Source organism: Pristiophorus japonicus, chromosome 7 (genome assembly GCF_044704955.1).
Source record: "Pristiophorus japonicus isolate sPriJap1 chromosome 7, sPriJap1.hap1, whole genome shotgun sequence".
In the NCBI taxonomy this organism is placed as follows: domain Eukaryota; kingdom Metazoa; phylum Chordata; class Chondrichthyes; family Pristiophoridae; genus Pristiophorus; species Pristiophorus japonicus.
Genome location: NC_091983.1, coordinates 92,932,776 through 92,955,258, shown reverse-complemented (window position 1 = coordinate 92,955,258; position 22,483 = coordinate 92,932,776). Strand labels below are relative to the sequence as shown.

Sequence of the window (22,483 nt, the reverse complement as noted above, 5' to 3'; positions counted from 1 at the left end):
GCAATGGAGGGGGGGGGGTTCAATTGTGTGTGGGGCCTAGTTATAAGCAAGGCCCCCACACACACTATCCACACACACACACCCCCCGCGATGTTCCGGCCCTCAGTGGTCTTCTTTCCTCCCCCCACCGATACAACAAAGTCTATTGGGGACTGCACCAATACACCCACCTGTAGAATAGTAGAGTCTCCCTCCTTCCACACTGGATGTTGTTGTTGGTCTTTCCCCCTCTCTCCAACTCTTTGTAGAATGTTAAAGTTGGTAAAAGTTTTCTGCTTCCCTCTGGGTGAAAGTTGGTGGTGAAGCCCCTTCCTTCCTTCTCTTCCTGGGCTGTTCTCAGGGCTCTCCAGGCCTTCCAGGCAAGAGCAAAAGTTGATAGCTGCTCCTCTCTCAGCAGCACAGCTCCAACTGTGCAGGACACGCCTCCACTGCTCCTCAATTGGCCCTTGTGCATGAAACTCTTTTTGGAGTTTACCTGCAAGACAAAAACATTAATCGGTGCCACCCGCCCTGGATGACACACCAGACATTTACAAGGCCCTCTTTTTTTCCTTTTTTTTTTGGGCACTAAAATCAAATTTTCCTTTTTCCAGTGCCCCCTATAAAAGGGGAGGGGGACACTAAAAGCACCGGCAATTAAAACAAATTAAACTTTAAAACGTAAAATCAAATTAAAATTTGGTTGCCGGGCGTGATGATGCACTCCAGTCCCTCCGGTGCCCACCTCTCGCGGAAGGCCGTGAGCGTACCGGTGGACACCGCGTGCTCCATCTCCAAGGACACCCTGGACCGGATGTAAGAGCGGAAGAGAGGCAGGCAGTCAGGTTGAACGACCCCCTCGACCGCCCGCTGCCTGGACCGGCTGATGGCACCCTTGGCTGTGCCCAGGAGCAGTCCTACGAGGAGGCCTTCGGACCTATCCGCTCCCCTCCGCACAGGGTGCCCAAAGATCAGGAGAGTGGGACTGAAGTGCAGCCAGAATTTCAGGAGCAGCCCCTTCAAATAATGGAACAGGGGCTGCAACCTTGTGCACTCAATAAAAACATGGAACACGGACTCCTCCAGACCGCAGAAATTGCAGGCGGCCTGGGAGTCCGTGAACCGGCTTAAAAATGTATTGCACAGCACTGCTCCGTGCACCACCCTCCAGGCCAAGTCCCCGATGAATAATGGGAGGACCCCTGCGTAGAGTGCCCTCCATCGGGGACCCCCGCCTCCTCCGGACGACAGGATGGTACGCCATGGCGTGTCCGGACGGCAGGCGAGGATGGCAAAGTTGAGAGTGTGCAGGAGCAGCCCGTACAGGAAACCCCTCCACGCGGAACTGAAAGGCACGGAGGGGATTTCCCCGAGGCGGCTCAAGTTGTGAGGCGCCGGCCCCCGAGGGAGGTTCCGGGGTTTGGCGCCGATGAGGAATTCCGTCCGGATGGGGGTCAGTTCGGACGGGATCTCCCCACGTGCTTGAGCCTTCTCGATGCACCTAACGGAGTCAGGGCCCAAAGCTGTTTTTAGCGACTCGATGGCTTCGGCCGCGTGGCGGACGTTGGCTGAAATTAGGCGCCGCGCCAGCGTGCCTGGCGCCATCCAGCCCGCTCCTCCGCCATCCCTTGTGCATGAAACACAAAAGGTTAGTATGCAGGTGCAGCAAGTAATCAGGAAGGCGAATGGAATGTTGGCCTTCATTGCGAGAGGGATGGAGTACAAAAGCAGGGAGTTCCTGCTGCAACTTTATAGGGTATTGGTGAGGCCGCACCTGGAGTACTGCGTGCAGTTTTGGTCGCCTTACTTAAGGAAGGGTATACTAGCTTTGGAGGGGGTACAGAGACGATTCACTATGTTGATTCCGGAAATGAGGGGGTTACCTTATGATGATAGATTGAGTAGACTGGATCTTTACTCGGAGTTCAGAAGGATGAGGGGTGATCTTATAAAAACATTTAAAATAATGAAAGGGATAGACAAGATAGAGGCAGAGAGGTTGTTTCCACTGATCGGGGAGACTAGAACTAGGGGGCACAGCCTCAAAATACGGGGGAGCCAATTTAAAACCGAGTTGAGAAGGAATTTCTTCTCCCAGAGGGTTGTGAATCTGTGGAATTCTCTGCCCAAGGAAGCAGTTGAGGCTAGCTCATTGAATATATTCAAGTCACAGATAGATAGATTTTTAACCAATAAGTGAATTAAGGGTTATGGGGAGAGGACAAGTAAGTGGAGCTGAGTCCACGGCCAGATCAGCCATGATCTTGTTGAATGGCGGAGCAGGCTCGAGGGGCTAGATGGCCTACTCCTGTTCCGAATTCTTATGTTATGTTCTTATTAGAGAAGGATAGGTTTGCAGCAATACTAACAAAACTGATCAGACATCAAATAATTAACCGGCAATGTTACATTCAGGTGGTGATCACAATTTTTTCCTCCCAATTGTTTCCTCCATGGCTCCGAACCTGGTGGAAACTAAGTTCCGCCCACGTGCTGCCCAAAGGACCGCTGAGATCTTGATAGTACTTTAGGACAGAAGTTTCTTGAAAAAGTCCTGGAAAGACTTCCAGGACTTATGCCCCGAATATGGGCAGCAGCAGGCATGAGCTTCCAATCTCGGCAGCAAATGCAATCCTCGGCAAGTACCACCGAGGAATAAGTCGGGCCCAGAGAGGGGGGAACTGATAAAAATTAAAATTTCCAAAAAATAAAAAAACACACTGGAAAACCTTCAGGGGACCCCATCCACCTGAATCGCTGGGAAAAAAATAAAGTAAAGAAGTTTACTAACCTTATTTTGCAGGTCTTCTTATTTACGGTTGATTGTTAGACCTGCCTCCACATGGCAGTCCTTTCCCCTGCTGCAGCAGACTCCTGCCCGGACCAAACTGGCAGCTCGGTGGGCGGGAGGACACTTAAGCACGTTGCACGCCAGCCAATGTCAGCGGGCGGTCCCCAGTGATCTTCTCTCCCCGCCAGTGGGATGCCGCCACCAAACTCGCTTGGAGGGAGACTGCCCAGAAAATTTGATGGCAGTGGGTGCCAGTGGGCAGTGAGTCCACCAAGTTCAGCCCCATATGTATTAAATTTAAATCAAATATGCTTTTGTGATGTTAGCAACTAAATCAAATGCTTTTTGTATAATCTGTATGAAATTCACCTTCATATTCTTTACTGATTTTAAAATGGTTTTGTAAATAATCTTGCAATACACAACAAGGTGGGCCAACTGGTGCTGATCATGGAGTTTGGTCTAATTTTTATAATGTTTTTGAACAATTTCAAGGTTAGGATTGAGGGTAGATCTTGAATGCTGCTGAAATATAGTGACTACAATGATAATCTCCTTCCTCCAAATTTGTTAGGTTTTTATTTTATGTCACTGTTGGAAGCTCTAAATTTTTTAAATTACACAACTAATATAGACACAGAACAAAATTATTAAAACTCAAAACTTCAAATGTAATTCATATTTGCAAAATTTAAGAATCTAGAATGTTATCCTTTAAACATCATGCAAGGATGAACCATCCCTGGCTAACTAAGGAAGTAAAGGATGGTATCAAATTGAAGACAAAGACATACAATGTTGCGAAGAATAGTGGAAGGCCAGAGGATTGAGAAATTTTTAGAAACCAGCAAAGGATGACTAAAAAAATGATAAAGAGAGAGAAGATAGTTTATGAGAGAAAACTAGCAAGAAATATAAAAACAGACAGTATGAGCTTCTACAGGTATAAAGGGCTCAATTTTGGCCAGAAGAGAGTAGCAAAAGTAAACACTGGTCCCTTAGAGGATGTGACTAGGGAATTAATAATGGGAAACAGAGAAATGACAGAAATTTTGAACAAATATTTTGCATTGGTCTTCACGGTAGAAGATACTAAAAACATTCTAAAAATTGATAATCAAGGGGCTATAGTGTATGTGTGTGTGGGGGGTGGGGGGGGGGGGTTAACTTAAAACAATCACTATCACTAGAGAAAAAGTACTCAGCTAACTAATGGGACTAAAGGTGGACAAATCTCCTGGACCTGATGGTCTGCATCCTAAGGTCTTAAAAGAAGTGGCTGCAGAGATAGTGGATGCATTGGTTGTAATCTACCAAAATTCCCTGGATTCTGGGGAGGTCCCAGCGGATTGCAAAACCACAAATGTAATGCCCCTATTTAAAAAAGGAGGCAGACAGAAAGCAGGAAACTATAGACCAGTTAGCCTAACATCTATCCTTGGGAAAATGCTGGAGTCCATCATTAAGGAAGTAGTAGCAGGACATTTGGAAAAGCATAATGCATTCAAGCAGAATCAGCTACTCTCTACCCCAGACAGCTGTGGAGGTTGGGTCATTGAATATATTTAAGGTGGAGATAAACAAATTTTTGAAGGATAAGGGAGTAAAGGGTTATGGGGAGAGGGCAGGGAAGTGAAGTTGAGGCCAAGATCAGAGGTTGAGGCTCGAGGGGCCAGATGACCTACTCATGCTCCCATTTCTTATGTTCTTATGTTCTTATAAATCACACAACACATTGAGAAAGCAAGACTATCACGAAAAGATACATTGGACAGATTTGATTTCAGACCTTTTTGAAATATAATAGTCTCTGAAATCAAATAAAATGTATACTTTCTTCATGGATGAATTTCAAAGGCTTCTGTTCAGCTGCTAACGCTAGTAATTGGAAGAAAAGGCCAGAATAATAAAAAATTATTGCATTTATTTTTAATTCCAACATGTCTATTTCTTTTCACACCTATACTTGACACTGTCATTTCATTGTACAGCTGTGTACTGCACAGTGGCTCTCAAACATGGGAGCCTGAAAACTGAAATCATTACAAACATTTCAAGCAGCTATCTTTTCCAGCAGGTGTGTGGAAGTGCACGATTAGCTTTTATCGCTGTTGTTAAGAGCAGCCGCCCAATTTAAATGCAGGGTAATGAAAAGCTGACAGTATATCGCCTCCACTTGTCAAACCATTTGACTTGCGGATTTTAAAAGGTTACGAATGGGTATTACAATAGAAAAGATTTGAAAAACTATTGCATGATACGCTAGTTTCTGTTATGACAATTCATATGACAATTTATTACAGTTCCCATCCACAATTTACTTCTATGTAGTTAAATGAATACCATTAAAATAAACACCTGTTTAGAACAAGCACCGATTTATTTAAATCTATTCTGATTCTGATATTGAGAATGATTGGAGTGCCTAACTTAAATGATCACCAGCATGGTACAATCTCAACAAATGTAGTTTAATTTAATCCTGCTTCTGGCAGGGAGCTTCACTTGTCAGGAGTCCACATCAGGAAATTAAGCAAATGCTCCCCCAAGATTTTCCATCCATCGATTACCTCTAACATTATTAGGTGTTATTTTTACATCTGCATGAAGACTATGGTTACATGCACTCCTGTTTAATTTACATATTAATTCCATTTTAAAATGAGAGAAGCATAATTTCACCACCATTTGTTAAATTCATCACTGCTGCCTTCAATGGCTAAATTGGAGTAATTGCTTTTCTAAACTGTCTTAAGAGGAGACGTATTGTGTAGTCTGAAACGGGTTAATAAAAAAGAATGGATAGCGAGAAACTATTTGCCTCTAAGTTTTTTTTTCCCTTCACAGAGCATGTACAAACTGCTCGGTTTCTGGTTTACACGATGACCTTACATTTGGAGAGAAAGTTCTGCATAATTTCCAATTCTCACAAATAATCAAGCAAACCTGCAGAATATTTTTCCAATCTCGCTCCTCCAAACTGAATCCTGCCTGATTGTTTACTCCATTGCCTTTGTCCGAACAGCACAGAAACCATTGTATGCCATGAACTATGATATAATTACCTCTATATATCTCCTTACAAATTTAAATGTAATTCCTAGCCAGATAATTATCCAGTTGTCTTGAAAAGATTATTCCCGTAAGTCTCTGTGTTGATGTGCTAGAATGCGAGCTGCAGACACTGCGACACATCAGGGAGGGGGAGAGTTACCTGGATGCTGCGTTACAGGAGGCAGTCATACCCCTTAGATTTTTTCTAATTTGGTCCGTGGTCAGGGATAGAAGGGTGTGACTATGAGTAAAGAAGGTATGGAAACTCAGGATGGAGTGACGGAGGAGCCTCAGCCCTCGCTCTTGTCCAACAGGTTTGAGGCTCTTACTTCCTGTGTGGACGAGAACAGGCACTGCAGGGAGGATGAGCAAACTGACCACAGAACCGTGGTACAGGGGGCCATTCAAGGAGTAAAAAGAAACTTTGTAGTGGTAGGGGACAGTATCATTAGGGGGATTGATATGGTTCACTGCAGCCGAGGGCATGAGTCCCGAAGGCTGTGTTGCCTGCCCGGTGCCAGGGTTAAGGACATCTCCTCAGGACTGTAGAGGAACTAGGAGTGGGAGGGGGAAGATCCAGTTGTCGCGGTCCGCGTGGGTACCAATGACATAGGTAGGACATACAAAGAAGTTCTGCTGAGGGAGTATGAGTAGCTAGGGGCCAAATTAAAAAGCAGAATCACAAGGGTAATAATCTCTGGATTACTACCTGAGCCACGAGCAAATTTTCATAGGGTAAATATGATCAGAGTTAAACACATGGCTCAGAGACTGGTGTGGGAGAAATGGGTTTTGGTTCGTGGGACACTGGCACCAGTACTGGGGTAAGAGGGAGCTGTTTCGTTGGGACGGTCTCCACTTAGACCATGCTGGGACTAGGGTCCTGGCGAATTGAATAACTAGGGCTGTAGAGAGGCCTTTAAACTAGGGGGTGGGAGGGTTCAGGTGAATGAAAATTTTAAAAGTCAAAGAATAAGGAGAAGGCAACAGAACAGGGTAGCACTGGGGGAAATGAAAACCAGAATGTGACAGGAAGGGACAGAATGTATAAACATAAAAGTGAATCAGAAAGTGGAGTCAAAGCAGGAAAAAATGGTAAAAAAAACAAATTTAAAAGCTGTTTATCTGAATGCAGGCAGCATTCGTAACAAAATAGATGAGTTGACGGCACAAATAGATACAAATGGATATGATCTGATAGCCATTACAGGGACGTGGTTGCAAGGTGACCAAGGCTGGGAACTAAATACTCAGGGGTATTTGACAATTCGGAAGGACAGACAGAAAGGAAAAGGAGGTGGGGTAGCTCTGTTAATAAAGGATGAGATCAGTGCGTTAGTGAGAAACAATATTGGCTCAGAAGATCAAGATGTTGAATTGGTTTGGGTGGAGATAAGGAATAATAAGAGGAAAAAGTCACTGGTGGACGTAGTCTGTAGGCCCCCTAACAGTAGCTACACTGTTGGACGGAGTATAAATCAAGAAATAATGGAGGCTTGTACAAAAGGAACGGCAATAATCATGGCGATTTTAACCTTCATATTGATTGGACAAAGCAAATAGGCCAGGGTAGTCTTGAGGAAGAGTTCATTGAGTGTATCCGGGATAGTTTCCTTCAACAGTACATTGCAGAACCAAACAGGGAGCAGGCTATCTTAGAAACATAGAAACATAGAAAATACGTGCAGGAGTAGGCCATTCGGCCCTTCGAGCCTGCACCACCATTCAATATGATCATGGCTGATCATTCACCTCAGTACCCCTTTCCCGCTTTCTCTCCATACCCCTTGATCCCTTTAGCCGTAAGGACCATATCTAACTCCCTCATGAATATATCTAATGAACTGGCATCAACGACTCTCTGCGGCAGGGAATTCCACAGGTTAACAACTCTCTGAGTGAAGAAGTTTCTTCTCATCTCAATCCTAAATGGCCTACCCCTTATCCTAAGACTGTGTCCCCTGGTTCTGGACTTCCCCAGCATCGGGAACATTCTTCCCGCATATAACCTGTCCCGTCCCGTCAGAATCTTATACATTTCTATGAGATCCCCTCTCATCCTTCTAAATTCCAGTGTATAAAGGCCCAGTTGATCCAGTCTCTCCTCATATGTCAGTCCAGCCATCCCTGGAATCAGTCTGGTGAACCTTCGCTGCACTCCCTCAATAGCAAGAACATCCTTCCTCAGATTAGGTGACCAAAACTGAACACAATATTCCAGGTGGTGCCTCACCAAGGCCCTGTACAACTGCAGTAAGACCTCCCTGCTCCTGTACTCAAATCCCCTAGCTATGAAGGCCAACATGCCATTTGCTTTCTTCACTGCCTGCTGTACCTGTATGCCAACTTTCAATGACTGATTAGATCTGGTACTGTGTAATGAGACAGGATTAATAAATGATCACCTCATAAAGGATCCTCTCAGAATGAGTGACCATAACATGGTTGAATTTCAAATTCAGTTGGAGGGTAAGAAAGTTGGATCTCTAACCAGTGTCCTAAGCTTAAATAAAGGAGATTACAAAGATATGAAGACAAAGTTGGCAAAAGTGGACTGGGTTGATGAGCAGTGGCAGACATTTAAGGAGATATTTCATAACTCTCAACAAAAATATATCCCAATGAGAAGAAAAGGCTGTAAGAGAAGGGGTAACCATCCGTGGCTAACTAAGGAAATAAGGGAAGGTATCAAATTGAAGACAAGGGCATATAATGTGGCCAAGACTAGTGGGAGGCCAGAGGATTGGGAAACTTTTAAAAGCCAGCAAAGAATGACTAAAAAAATAATAAATAGAGGGAAGATAGATTATGAAAGTAAACTAGCGTGAAATATAAAAACAGATAGTAAGAGTTTCTACAGGTACATAATAAGGAAAAGAGTGGCTAAAGTAAATGTTGCGCCCCTAGAGGATAAGACTGGGGAATTAATAATGGAGAACAGAAAAATGACAGAGACGTTGAACAAATATTTTGTATCGGTCTTCACGGTAGAAAACACTAACAACATCCCAATAGTGGATAATCAAGGTGCTATAGGGAGGGAGGAACTTAATACAATCACTATCACTAAAGAAGTAGTACTCGGTAAAATAATGGGACTAAAGGCAGACGAATCCCCTGGACCTGATGGCTTGCATCCTAGGGTCCGAAAAGAAGTGGCTGCAGAGATAGTGGATGCATTGGTTGTAATCTACCAAAATTCCCTGGATTCTGGGGAGGTCCCAGCGGATTGGAAAACCGTAAATGTAACGTCCCTACTTAAAAAAGGAAGCTCACAGAAAACAGGAAACTATCGACCGGTTAGCCTAACATCTGTTTTGGGAAAATTATAATTTGCTTTTCTATGATTTCTGCCAAAGTGGATAACCTCAGATTTTCCCACATTGTACTCCATCTGCCAAATTTTTGCCCACTCACTTAGCCTGTCTATATCCCTTTGCAGAATTTTTGTGTCCTGCTCACAATTTGCTTTCCCACCCATCTTTGTATCATCAGCAAACTTGGCTATATTACACTCAGTCCCTTCATCCAAGTCATTAATATAGATTGTAAATAGTTGAGGACCCAGCACCGATCCCTGCAGCACCCTATTAATCACTGTTTGGCAACCGGAAAAAGACCCATTTACCCGACTCCCTGTTTTCTGTTAGTTAGCCAATCCTCTATCCATACTAATATATTGCTCCCAACCCCGTGAACTTTTATCCTGTGCAGTAACCTCTTATGTGGCACCGTATCGAATGCCTTCTGGAAATCCAAATACACCGCATCCACTGGTTCCCCTTTATCCACCCTGCTCATTACATCCTCAAAGAACTCCAGCAAATTTGTCAAATATGATTTCCCTTTCATAAAACCTTGCTAACTCTGGTTGATTGAATCATGCTTTTCCCAATGTCCCGCTACTGCTTCCTTAATAGTGGTATATCTGTCAATTCAGCACTCTCAGGAGATCACTACACTTCATCCTGTCTCCTCTTCCCAACCCACTGAATAGCCACCAACTTCCATTCCTCAATAACTTGCTCTGCCTGTGAGGTGACCATTTTCTGAGCATGTGCAATCCATGTATTTGATGGAGCTTTCCCCGCACTGCTCCTCAAATTCAGAAACCTTGAGCTTGAACACAAGCAGCCAGAGATACTTCCCGTGTGTGTGGTGGGGGTGGGGGTGGGGGGGGGGGGGGGGCAGGGGCCACTTAGGTGCAGGCTCCACAGCTGCTGGCTGGTTATCTGAAAGCATAAATGGCACAAGACTCGCATTAAGGTGAGGGCAATGGGGCAGGAATGGAGCAAGGAATGCAGACAGTATCAGGAGCAGGAAAGTGATAAAGTCTTCTGGTGGGGGGAGGGGGGGTGGGGGAGTGGTATGAGAAAAGGAGAAGGGTTTGGAAAGTGATAAAGCCTTTTGGTGTGGGGGAAGTGGTATGTGAAAAGGAAAGGGGATAAAGATACCATTGTTGCCCCCAGCGGGGCCGACGTCTCCACTGGCCATGGCGCCCACCACCTGCAAGCCAATGAACCGCAGCACTTGCTCCTCTAGGTCACTCAATTGCTGCAGTTCAGGTTCCCCTCCTCCAATCCGCAACTGCTTCCTTCTGTTATGTGCCATCTTAGCCTGCAAAAGAAAAGAACTTGTGTGAGTAAGAGTCCAGCTATGTATATGGAAGATATGCCTGCCGTGGTTGAATAGCTGTGAATGTTAGGCATGAGTTGAGGATGTGAGTGTGAGTAGCTGCAGATGCTTGGTGGTTGAGTGGTGGGGAAGTGGTGGCTTGCACAGTGTGCACAGACAGAGGTTCAGAAGCTGGTATGGAGGAGGTATGGAGGCATGTATTCTATTCTATTCTATGTACTCACCTTCACAACCTGACTGAGTCGTTGAATTTATTTCTGCACTGGGTGAGGGTTCTGTCCACCACTGTGTTGGCCAACACCTCCTGGGCCATCTCTCGCCACATGGCCCTGAAAACCTGTGGAGATGGTCTCCTTCCCAATGGAGGGAACAGCGACTCCCTCCTTCTCTCCACTGCTCTCACCAATGCTTCCAGCGCCACATCATTAAAACACGTGGCCTTCTCCCTAGAAGCGGGATTCTCCGCAGCCATTTCAGAAAAGATCTCTGAGTTGCTGAGATGCACAGATGACTGACTCAAGTGCAGCAATGCTGAAAATGAGCAGCAGCAAATTGAAATAACCTCCCCTTTAAGAGCTAGATCGAGCTGGAGTCAAAGATTGAAGGCTGATTACTGAATGCAAGTCTGCTAACATTGGGTAACTCTCTGTGAATAGCACCCCTACAGTGCCCAGTTGAGGCCATTAGCACCTCATTTACCACCCCCTTCACTCCTGAGGTGAAAACTTAGAATTTCACACAATTTGGTAAGGCATCTCGCTGGTGATACATTTTCTAAAAGTTAAGCAGCCATAATTGCCTCAGTGGGAAATTGAGGACAGCACTATGAATTAGCCAGCAATTTACCACCCTGCAGGAGTCAGAGGGAAGAGCCGGAAAATTGGGCTCTTCAACTCTGACACCATCGCCCAGTGATCATGTCAGTACGCTGGTGATGGCGTCAGCGCCCCTCCTCTTCACTTAGAGGGGAGGGACGCTGCGAGGCCGACATGGAGCCCACTGGGCCACCAGGGAGTGCTTTGGTCGGGCCAGCGGCCCAGCACCCAAGAGGGTTGCCGGGCTGCCTCTTGGTGGCCCGGCTGAACCTGCAGCTACCATTGAAGGGGGTGGTAAATGGTCGGCTGACTCAGGAATCGGCCGACCATTAAAACAAAAGGGTGGCCACACCGCTCATCCACTGGCAGCTTCCCGCCTTGCGAAGCTGTCGGGGGCACTGACCGGTGGCAGTCACGCTCCCCCAGGGGAATTTCCCCCGCGGGGCGGTAAGGGGTTACAACCGGGCGGTCAGGGCAGAAACACGGGGCGCGGCGGAAACCCGTTCCCGCCGCCTCCAGCTTGGGTTCAATTGTGGATGGGTCGGCCCCTCTGCCTGCCCCCGGGCGGAAAGGCCTTACCACCCCATTAAAGGTGGTAATGGGCCTTAAAGAAGGGACAACCCTAACCCCTAAATGAGACGCCACTGAATTTCGCTCACAAAGTTTTTCCAGTCTTTCCTTGCAAATCAATTGTTTGATGCTGTGCAGCACACAGCTGCTCGATTGCGCTAGTTCATGGCAAATTTTAAGTTTGGCGATATGGAAATAAAGTTTAGTGGAAACACAAGAAAATAAACTTCTCAAAACAGGCACAATTTTGGGCATAATGGATCGGCGATTGTGCCCAAAGTGGAAACTCTAGCCTTATGTGTTTTTGTATAGGGAAGTAAAGAGGAGGCAGAAGCAAAAAATAGGAAGGAGAAAAGCAAGATTGGAGGACAGAGAAATCAAGGGCAAAAATCAAACAGGGCCACATTACAACATAATTTTAAAAGGATAAAGAGTGTGAATGAAGCAAGCCTGAAGGCTTTGAGTCTCAATGCGAGGAGCATTCATAATAAGGTGGATGAATTGACAGTGCAGAAAGCTGTTAACGGATATGATATAATTGGGATTACGGAGACATGGCTCCAAGGTAACCAAGGCTGGGAACTCAACATCCAGGGGTATTCAATATTCATGAAGGTCAGACAGGAGGGAAAAGGAAGTGGGGTAAGGTTACTGGTTAAGGAGGAGATTAATGCAATAGTAAGGAAGGACATTAGCGTGGATGATGTGGAATCCAAATGGGTAGAGCTGCGAAACACCAAAGGGCAGAAAACGTTAGTGGGAGTTGTGTACAGACCACCAAACACTAGTAGGGAGATTGGTGATGGCATCAAACAGGAAACTAGAGATGCGTGCAATAAGGGTACAGCAGTTATCATGGGTGACTTTAATCTGCATATTGATTGGGCTAACCAAACTGGTAGCAATACTGTGGAGGAGGATTTCCTGGAGTGTATAAGGGATGGATTTCTAGACCAATATATCGAGGAACTAACTAGAGCACAGGCCATCCTAGACTGGGTCTTGTGTAACGAGAGAGGATTAATTAGGGAGGTGCAATGAGACCTGGGAGGGTGGCTCAACCGTGGCTAACAAGGGAAATTAAGGATAGTGTTAAATCCAAGGAAGAGGCATATAAATTGACCAGAAAAAGCAGCAAACCTGAGGACTGGGAGAAATTTAGAATTCAGCAGAGGAGGACAAAGGGTTTAATTAAGAGGGGGAAAATAGAGTACGAGAAGAAGCTTGCCGGGAACATAAAAACTGACTGCAAAAGCTTCTATAGATATGTTAAGAGAAAAAGATTAGTGAAGACAAACATAGGTCCCTTGCAGTCGGATTCAGGTGAATTTAAAATGGGGAACAAAGAAATGGCAGACTAATTCAACAAATACTTTGGTTCTGTCTTCACGAAGGAAGACACAAACAACCTTCCGGAAGTACTAGGGGACCGAGGGTCTAGTGAGAAAGAGGAACTGAAGGATATCCTTATTAGTCAGGAAATTGTGTTAAGGAAATTGATGGGATTGAAGGCCGATAAATCCCCGGGGCCTGATAGTCTGCATCCCAGAGTACTTAAGGAAGTGGCCCTAGAAATAGTGGATGCATTGGTGATCATTTTCCAACAGTTTATCGACTCTGGATCAGTTCCTATGGACTGGAGGGTAGCTAATGTAACACCACTTTTTAAAAAGGGAGGGAGAGAGAAAACGGGTAATTATAGACTGGTTAGCCTGACATCAGTGGTGGGGAAGCGCATTTGGAAAGCAGTGACAGGATCGGTCCAAGTCAGCATGGATTTATGAAAGGAAATCATGCTTGACAAATCTTCTGGAATTTTTTGAGGATGTAACTAGTAGAGTGGACAAGGGAGAACCAGTGGATGTGGTGGATTTGGACTTTCAAAAGGCTTTTGACAAGATCCCACACAAGAGACTGGTATGCAAAATCAAATCACATGGTATTGGGGGTAATATATTGACGTGGATAGAGAACTGGTTGGCAGACAGGAAGCAGAGAGTCGGGATAAACGGGTCCTTTTCAGAATGGCAGGCAGTGACTAGTGGAGTGCCGCAGGGCTCAGTGCTGGGACCCCAGCTATTTACAATATACATCAATGATTTGGATGAAGGAATTGAGTGTAATGTCGCCAAGTTTGCAGATGACACTAAACTGGCTGGCAGTGTGAGCTGTGAGGGGGGCGCTAAGAGGCTGCAGGGTGACTTGGACAGATTAGGTGAGTGGGCAAATGCATGGCAGATGCAGTATAATGTGGATAAATGTGAGGTTATCCACTTGGGTAACGCAAAGACAGAATATTATCTGAATGGTGGCAGATTAGGAAAAGGGGAGGTGCAACGAGACCTGGGTGTCAAGGTTCATCAGTCATTGAAAGTTGGCATGCAGGTACAGCAGGCGGTAAAGAAGGCAATGGTATGTTGGCCTTCATAGCTAGGCGATTTGAGTATAGGAGCAGGGAGGTCTTACTGCAGTTGTACAGGGCCTTTGTGAGGTCTCACCTGGAATATTGTGTTAGTTTTGGTCTCCTAATCTGAGGAAGGACGTTGTTGCTATTGAGGGAGTGCAGCGAAGGTTCACCAGACTGATTCCCGGGATGGCTGGATTGATATATGAGGAGAGACTGGATCAACTGGGCCTTTATACATTGGAGTTTAGAAGGATGAGAGGGGATCTCATAGAAACATACAAGATTCTGACCGGACAGGACAGGTTAGATGCGGGTAGATTGTGTTCCCGATGTTGGGGAAGTCCAGAAACAGGGGACACAGTCTTCGGATAAGGGACTGAGATGTGGCAAAACCTCTTCACTCAGAGAGTTGTTAACCTGTGGAATTCCCTGCCACAGAGAGTTGTTGATGCCAGTTCATTGGATATATTCAAGAGGGAGTTGGATATGGCCCTTATGGCTAAAGGGATCAAGGGGTATGTAGAGGAAGCAGGAAAGGGGTACTGAGGGAATGATCAACCATGATCTGATTGAATGGTGATGCAGGCTCGAAGGGCCAAATTACCTACTCCTGCATCTATTTTCTATGTTTCTATGTTTCTATGTTAACCTGTGGAATTCCCTACCGCAGAGAGTTGTTGATGTCAGTTCATTGGATATATTCAAGAGGGAGTTAGATATGTCCCTTATGGCTAAAGGGATCAAGGAATATGGAGAGAAAGCAGGAAAGGGGTACTCAGGAAATGATCAACCATGATCTTATTGAATGGTGATGCAGGCTCGAAGGGCCAAATTACCTACTCCTGCATCTATTTTCTATGTTTCTATGTTTCTATGTTTCTATTAGCAATCTTGTTGTGCGGGGCCCCTTGGGGAAGAGTGACCATAATATGGTAGAATTCTTCATTAAGATGGAGAATGACACAGCTAATTCAGAGACTAGTGTCCTGAACTTAAAGAAAGGAAACTTCGACGGTATGAGACGTGAATTGGCTAGGATAGACTGGAGAATGATACTTAAAGGGTTGACGGTGGATAGGCAATGGCAGACATTTAAAAAGCACATGGATGAACTACAACAATTGTACAATCCCTGTGCGGCATAAAAATAAAAAAGGGAAGTTGGCTCAACCGTGGCTAACAAGGGAAATTTGGGAAAGTGTTAAATCCAAGGAAGAGGCTTATAAATTGACCAGAAAAAGCAGTAAACCTGAGGACTGGGAGAAATTTAGAATTCAGCAGAGGAGGACTAAGGGTTTAATTAGGAGGGGGAAAATAGAGTATGAGAGTAAGCTTGCAGGGAACATAAAAACTGACTGCAAAAGCTTCTATAGATATGTGAAGAGAAAAAGATTAGTGAAGACAAATGTAGGTCCCTTGCAGTCAGAATCAGGGGAATTCATAATGGGGAACAAGGAAATGGCAGACCAATTGAACAAATACTTTGGTTCTGTCTTCACTAAGGAAGACACGAATAACCTCCTGAAAATACTAGGGGACCGAGGGCCCAGCGAGAAGGGGGAACTGAGGGAAATCCTTATTATTCAGGAAATGGTGTTAGGGAAATTGAAGGGACTGAAGGCCGATAAATCCCCAGGGCCTAATAGTCTGCATCCCGGAGTACTTAAGGAGGTGCCCCTAGAAATAGTAGATGCATTGATGGTCATTTTTCAACATTCCATGGACTCTGGTTCAGATCCTATGGATTGGAGGGTAGCTAATGTAACCCCACTTTTTAAAAAAGGAGGGAGAGAGAAAACAGATAATTATTGACCAGTCAACTTGATATCAGTGGTGGGGAAAATGTTGGAATCAATTATTAAAGATGTAATAGCAGCGCATTTGGAAAGCAGTGACAGGATCGGTCCAAGTCAGCATGGATTTATGAAAGAGAAATCATGCTTGAGAAATCTTCTTGAGTTTTTTGAGGATGTAACTAGTAGAGTGGATACGGGAGAACCAGTGGATGTGGTGTATTTGGACTTTCAAAAGGCTTTTGACAAGGTCCCACACAAGAGATTAGTGTGCAAAATTAAGGCACATGGTATTGGGGGTTAGTATTGATGTGGATAGAGAACTCGTTGGCAGACAGGAAGCAAGGAGTGGGAATACTTATCAGAATGGCAGGCAGCGACGAGTGGGGTGCCGCAGGGTTCAGTACTGGGACCCCAGCTATTTACAATATACATTAATGATTTACACGAAGGAATTGAATGTAATATCTCCAAGTTTGCAGATGACACTAAACTGGGTGGCAGTGCGAGCTGCGAGGAGGATGCTTGGAGGCTGCAGGGTGACTTGGACAGGTCAGGTGAATGGGCAAATGCATGGCAGATGCAGTATAATGTGGATAAGTGTGAGGTTATCCACTTTGGTGGCAAACACAGGAAGGCAGAATATTATCTGAATAGTGACAGATTAGGAAAAGGGGAGGTGCAACGAGACCTGGGTGTCATGGTACATCAGTCATTGAAGGTAGGCATGCAGGTACATCAGGTAGTAAAGAAAGCAAATGGCATGCTGGCCTTCATAGCGAGAGGATTTGAGTATAGGAGCAGGGAGGTCTTACTGCAGTTGTACAGGGCCTTGGTGAGACCACACTTTGAGTATTGTGTGCAGTTTTGCTCTCCTAATCTGAGGAAGGACATTCTTGCTATTGAGAGAGTGCAGTGAAGGTTCACTAGACTGATTCCTGGGATGGTAGAACTGACATATGAAGAAAGACTGGATCGACTAGGCTGATATTCACTGGAATTTAGAAGACTGAGGGGATCTCATAGAAACATATAAAATTCTGATGGGATTGGACAGGTTAGATGCAAGAAGAATGTTCCCGATGTTGGGGAAGTCCAGAACCAGGGGTCACAGTCTAAGGATAAGGGGTAAGCAATTTAGGACTGAGATGAGGAGAAACTTCTTCACTCAGAGAATTATGAATCTGTGGAATTCTCTGCCACAGAAAGTTGTTGAGGTAGGTTCGTTAGATATATTCAAAAGGGTGTTAGATGTGGCCCTTGTGGCTAAAGGGATCAAGGGGTATGGAGAGAATGCAGGAATGGGGTACTGAAGTTGCATGATCAGCCATGATCATATTGAATGGTGGTGCAGGCTTGAAGGGCCGAATGGCCTACTCCTGCACCTACTTTCTATGTTTCTTTGAACAGTTGGCTGACACTTTAAAACTCACTTATTATGCAAGTGACCAGCTGAAGTCCATACTCATACAATGTTGCAAGATTTGTTGTTGTCATCTTTCTTGTAACAGCTTTGAGAGGGAATTTAACACAGTTTTCAAGTACAGACAGACTTCATGATTGGTTCAGTTTGTATTTGACTTGACAGTTTCTTTTGGATTTGAGAGATCAGATATTCAAAGCCATAGTGTCCTCGTAATCTTTTTCCAGGATATAAAAGAGACAATTTTATTTGAATCAGACAGTTAAGAGTTGGATAACCTCATAGACACTTAAAGAATCTGATAAGAAAAGACAGCTTGGAAATGTGAAAAAAGCAGCCAGACAGTTTGACAATAATTGACAAGATTGATATTCTTGAAAGATAGAGTGTATCTTTAAAAGTTAGCAATGAAAGATCAAGGCAAGGCAAGATCAAGACAACTCGTGAAAGGTTTGGAAAGTTGGGACTCACGCATGAGAGTGATCTAAATTATAAAAGCTGAGATAACTTAGGGTAAAATGTTTTTGAGATTCAGAAATCACAGCACTTAAAATGTTGTTAAATGTGCCACTAAACTAAAATCCACTAATCTTCATTTTGATTTAAATTATTAACTGTAGGTAGTCTAGTGGGAGACAGTACTGATTTACCAATACACAATGCCACATGCAGGAAAATTAGAACATGGATTTGTGACTATTCTCCATTTACTGAGTTTCGAAACACAGATGGGCTTTCATTGGGAGGCGGATAACACTCCCCCCCCCTCCACCCAGCTGGGTAAAATAAAAAAAATAATTGAAGCCCACCTTTTAGTGGTGATTACAGAGTGCTATTGACAGAAGATGGCATGGATTTGCTGTCTGCATCTTTTGTTGGAGATATTTGTGATACAACAAACCTAAATTAGTGGACGAACAAAAAAATGGATAGAAACTAAAATTACTAACTATTTGATATAATGGATTGCAAAACTCTTTTGTATGTCTGATGCACAAAGATAAGCACAAGATAACCAGAAAGAATATAAAAATTTACGACCATATATTGGTTTGATTTTAATCATTTAAAAGATTAAAAAGAAATGAAATACCACCTGCTCAAATTGCTGCCAACACTGGCATTATGCAAGAATATAAAACCTATAAATGTGTTATCCATCATACAACTAGCAGAAGCCAAGAGATAGAATAATAGTTCCTGAGATGGAACTGACATATTGAGGTCACTCTCCAAAGTTACAATCTAAATGCCTCTGTATTGATAGAATATTCCATCACAAGTCACTTTTGATTTCTATGCCTATAATGTATTTGAGTGAACAGGGCCCATAGTCATTGTATTCTTGGTGAATATGAGAAAAATATAAAACTCATAGCAAATAAAAAATATATAAATTACAGGACTTTTCACAAGCTCTTAAAGCAGTATTGTGCAGTTGTGAAGTGGTTGAAGGAAATATTGGGCTGGAAGTTGCGGTCGGAGGCTTCCTGTGGGTGAATGCCTCCGAACTGCAAGGAAAGCACCTGGTGCCTCCATATATTCAAAGACTCATGCTCCTGGGTCTACAGGCATACACCTGCATAAAGGCCACGTATCCCAGAGGTTCATGTGGGTCACAAACATCCCTGGGATCACGTGGACCAGCCCAACCAATCACAAAGGGGATTTCCATTTACGTACAGAATTCCCATTTATGTACAGAATTCCCATAAGCATAATTAGGAATCCCCTAAAAAACTACATTTCACAGCACTTAAATAAAAATAAATCATCACATGTTAAAAATTAATTAAAATAAAATGTAATTAAACATTTAAAACAAAAATGTAATTTTTCGAAAAATATATTTAAACATTTTTTAACGGCCAAAAATAACCTAAACTCATTTTAAAGGTTTTTTAACGGTTAAATCATGAAAAAAATATATTATAAGATTTATTTAAACCCTTATGCCGGTAAAAGAGGGCCTTACGCTTGCTTTTACCAGGTGTAAGGATTTCACTGGGCAGTAGTTGGCCAAATAGTCCAACTCTGCTCCAGCAAATATCCATTTCCTGCAGATTGGTACGATCTGTCAAACTGAAACATGACAGATCGATAGTTCCACATCACATGCGGAAACCTGGAACTTGCGGGACACTTGTGCTTATGCAGTCATAGGCCCCACAAAATCTGTGCCATTCCATTTTTCAGGGGGTGGGAGATGGAGCAAAGGACCCAGGAGAAACAAGGGCACCCTTTTACATTTTTCATTGATTAGAAATATTTTTTTAAAGGTTCACAAAAGAGTGTGCAAAGAAAAGATCTTATGCAGTTCGATGAGATAGACTAAAAGTTGCCTTAAATAGATTTGCACTTAACAGGACTATCCATGCAAGGAGAAACATTGGGACTTGGTAACTATGTATATATCATGGCATTCTAAGCAACACATGGAATAATGTAGATTCAACTGTAGGCAACATTGGCAGAATGCTCAAGATTATACAGATCAAACTCTATGCAGCTCCCACATACCTAAACTCATGCTATTGTGGCCAGGATATAGGTTATTGCAAAGTACATAATATCAATTCTTTAAATTACTAAATTCAAACAATTTTCAATGCAAAATACTGAAGCTGGATAATATTAAATTGATAGTGCTATTATTATGCAAATGTATTCGATAGCTCCAGAGGATATCATTCATGATTTTGACCAGGGTGTTTACAGAGCCATAAGCAGGATAGAAGCTAGACTGGAGGGATTCAAACAGGGAGTTTTAAGAGAGATGGGAATGAAGCTGGAAGGTAATGACATGTTCGATGAACTTTGAGGTGGGAGAAGGTTAGAGATAGGGACGTGTTGGCAGTTTTGAAAGGGGTAGGGACAGTACCTGAACAAAGAGTGCCATTTTCAATGTTGGCAAGCATGGGAGCCAGGAGGAATTGTTGAACGGGAAGGGGATCAAGGGAACAAGGCATCTCACAGAAGAGATGAAAAGCAGAGAGGGAAAATGAGGGTATTTTTCACCAATGGGTGGTAAATGACAGAGTGGATTGCTTGCCTGTTGTAGAACCTACCTAATTATAGTTTCTGCTCTTTTTGCCTACACTGGCACCCTATCCCAATGCATTAAGTTCAAAATCTGTATCCTCGTCCCCACCCTATTCAGCTTCCTCTAGTCTTATAACCCGTCTTGCACCCTTTGGTCTTCCAACTTTGACCCAATATAGGTGGCAAATACTTTAGCTGTCTCTGCCTTATTATTTGGAGCTTCCTGCCTAAACATACAGCTTCCCCTCTTTGCTTTGGTATAATGGATTACAAAACTCTTTTGTATGTCTGATGAGCAAAGATAAGCACAAGATAACCAGAAAGAATGTACAAATTCACGACCATATATTGGTTTAATTTTAATCATTTAAAACCTTCTCAATCACCATCTTTTTATCTCAGGTTTTGTTCACTTCTCCTGACTTTCATACCATGTGTAAGCTAGGTAGTGTTAACCAGCCGAGAATCAGTTGCTCTTTTATTCACTTCATCTATTTTTTTCTCTTTTCCCTCACCACCCCCTGCACCCCCACCCCGCCCCTTGTAATGTGACTTGAGACATTTTCTATGGTAATGGTGCGATCTAAATGCAAATTATTATTGCTACTATACTCTTGCGAGATGTTATCTCCCTGTTTCTCTTCTCCCTGATATCAATGCAGTTTCCCTACTCTCACAGCCATAGTGAGAGTTGAAGGGGAGGAGCAAGAGAGCAGAAGCATTTCAGCTGCCTGTGCAATGTAATCCTGATTTATTTTCACTAGTGGAACACCTTAACTCTCTACTCCTGTGTAGCTGCCAACTGTCGGCGTTTTGAGTGGAAAATTCACTTTTAAGACTCTGTTTGCATCATCATCATCATCATCAAAGGCAGTCCCTCGGAATCGAGGAAGACTTGCTTCCACTCTAAAAGTGAGTTCTCAGGTGACTGTACAATCCAATACGGGAATTACAGTCTCTGTCACGGGTAGGACAGACAGTGGTTGAAGAAAAGGGTGGGTGGGGAGTCTGGTTTGCCGCACACTCCTTCCACTGCCCGCGCTTATTTTCTGCATGCACACAGCGATGAGATTCAAGATGCTCAGCACCCTCTCGGATGCTCTTCCACCACTTAGGGCAGTCTTTGGCCAGGGATTCCCAGGTGTCGGTAGGGATGTTGCACTTTATCAAGGAGGTTTGAGGGTGTCCTTGAAACCTTTCCTCTGTCCACCTAGGGCTCGCTTGCCATGTAGGAGTTCCGAGTAGAGTGCTTGCTTTGGGAGGCTTGTGATGGGAACGCAGACAATGTGGCCCGCCCAACGGAGCTGGGCGAGCGTGGTCAGTGCTTCAATGCTGGGGAGGTTGCCCTGATCGAAAACACTGACGTTGGGGATTTGCAGGATCTTATGGAGACATCATTGGTGGCATTGCTCCGGTGATTTGAGGTGTCTGCTGTGTATAGTCCACATCTCTGAGCCATACAGGAGGGCGGGTATCACTACAGCTCTGTAGATCATAAGCTTGGTGCCAAATTTGAAGAGCTGATCCTTGAACACTCTCTTCCTCAGGCAACTGAAGGCTGTGCTGACGCACTGGAGGTGGTGTTGGACCTCGTCGTCGATGTCTGCCCTTGCTCCCGTGGTATGGAAAGTAGTCCACGTTGTCCAAGGCCGTGCTGTGGATTTTGATGACTGGGGGGCAGTGCTGTGTGGTGGGGTCAGGTTGGTGGAGGACCTTTGTCTTATGGATGTAAGGCCCATGCTTTCATATGCCTCGGTGAAGATGTTGACGATGGCTTGGAGTTCAGCCTCTGAATGTGCGCAGATGCAAGCGTCGTCCGCGTACTGTAGTTTGAAGACAGAGGATGGGACGACCTTGGATCTAGCCTGGAGGCTAGCATAGTAGTTCTTCAAACCAGCATTTCTGGTTCTCAGCTGATTCACACTCCATAAAATCTATACATATGCAGGAGCAGCAAATTTTGAGCTTTGAGGA

General features: G+C 44.2%; 1 long non-coding RNA gene across 1 annotated transcript in view; it reads left to right on the top strand.

Annotated features, from left to right (window-relative positions):
- LOC139266810 (uncharacterized) overlaps positions 1–22,203 on the top strand; it is an 81,097-nt gene extending 58,894 nt beyond the window's left edge. Inside the window, exon 4 of the long non-coding RNA XR_011593777.1 lies at positions 22,057–22,203. This is a non-coding gene — a long non-coding RNA (uncharacterized lncRNA). The remainder of the gene's footprint in view (positions 1–22,056) is intronic.
- Positions 22,204–22,483: the final 280 nt, after the last annotated feature.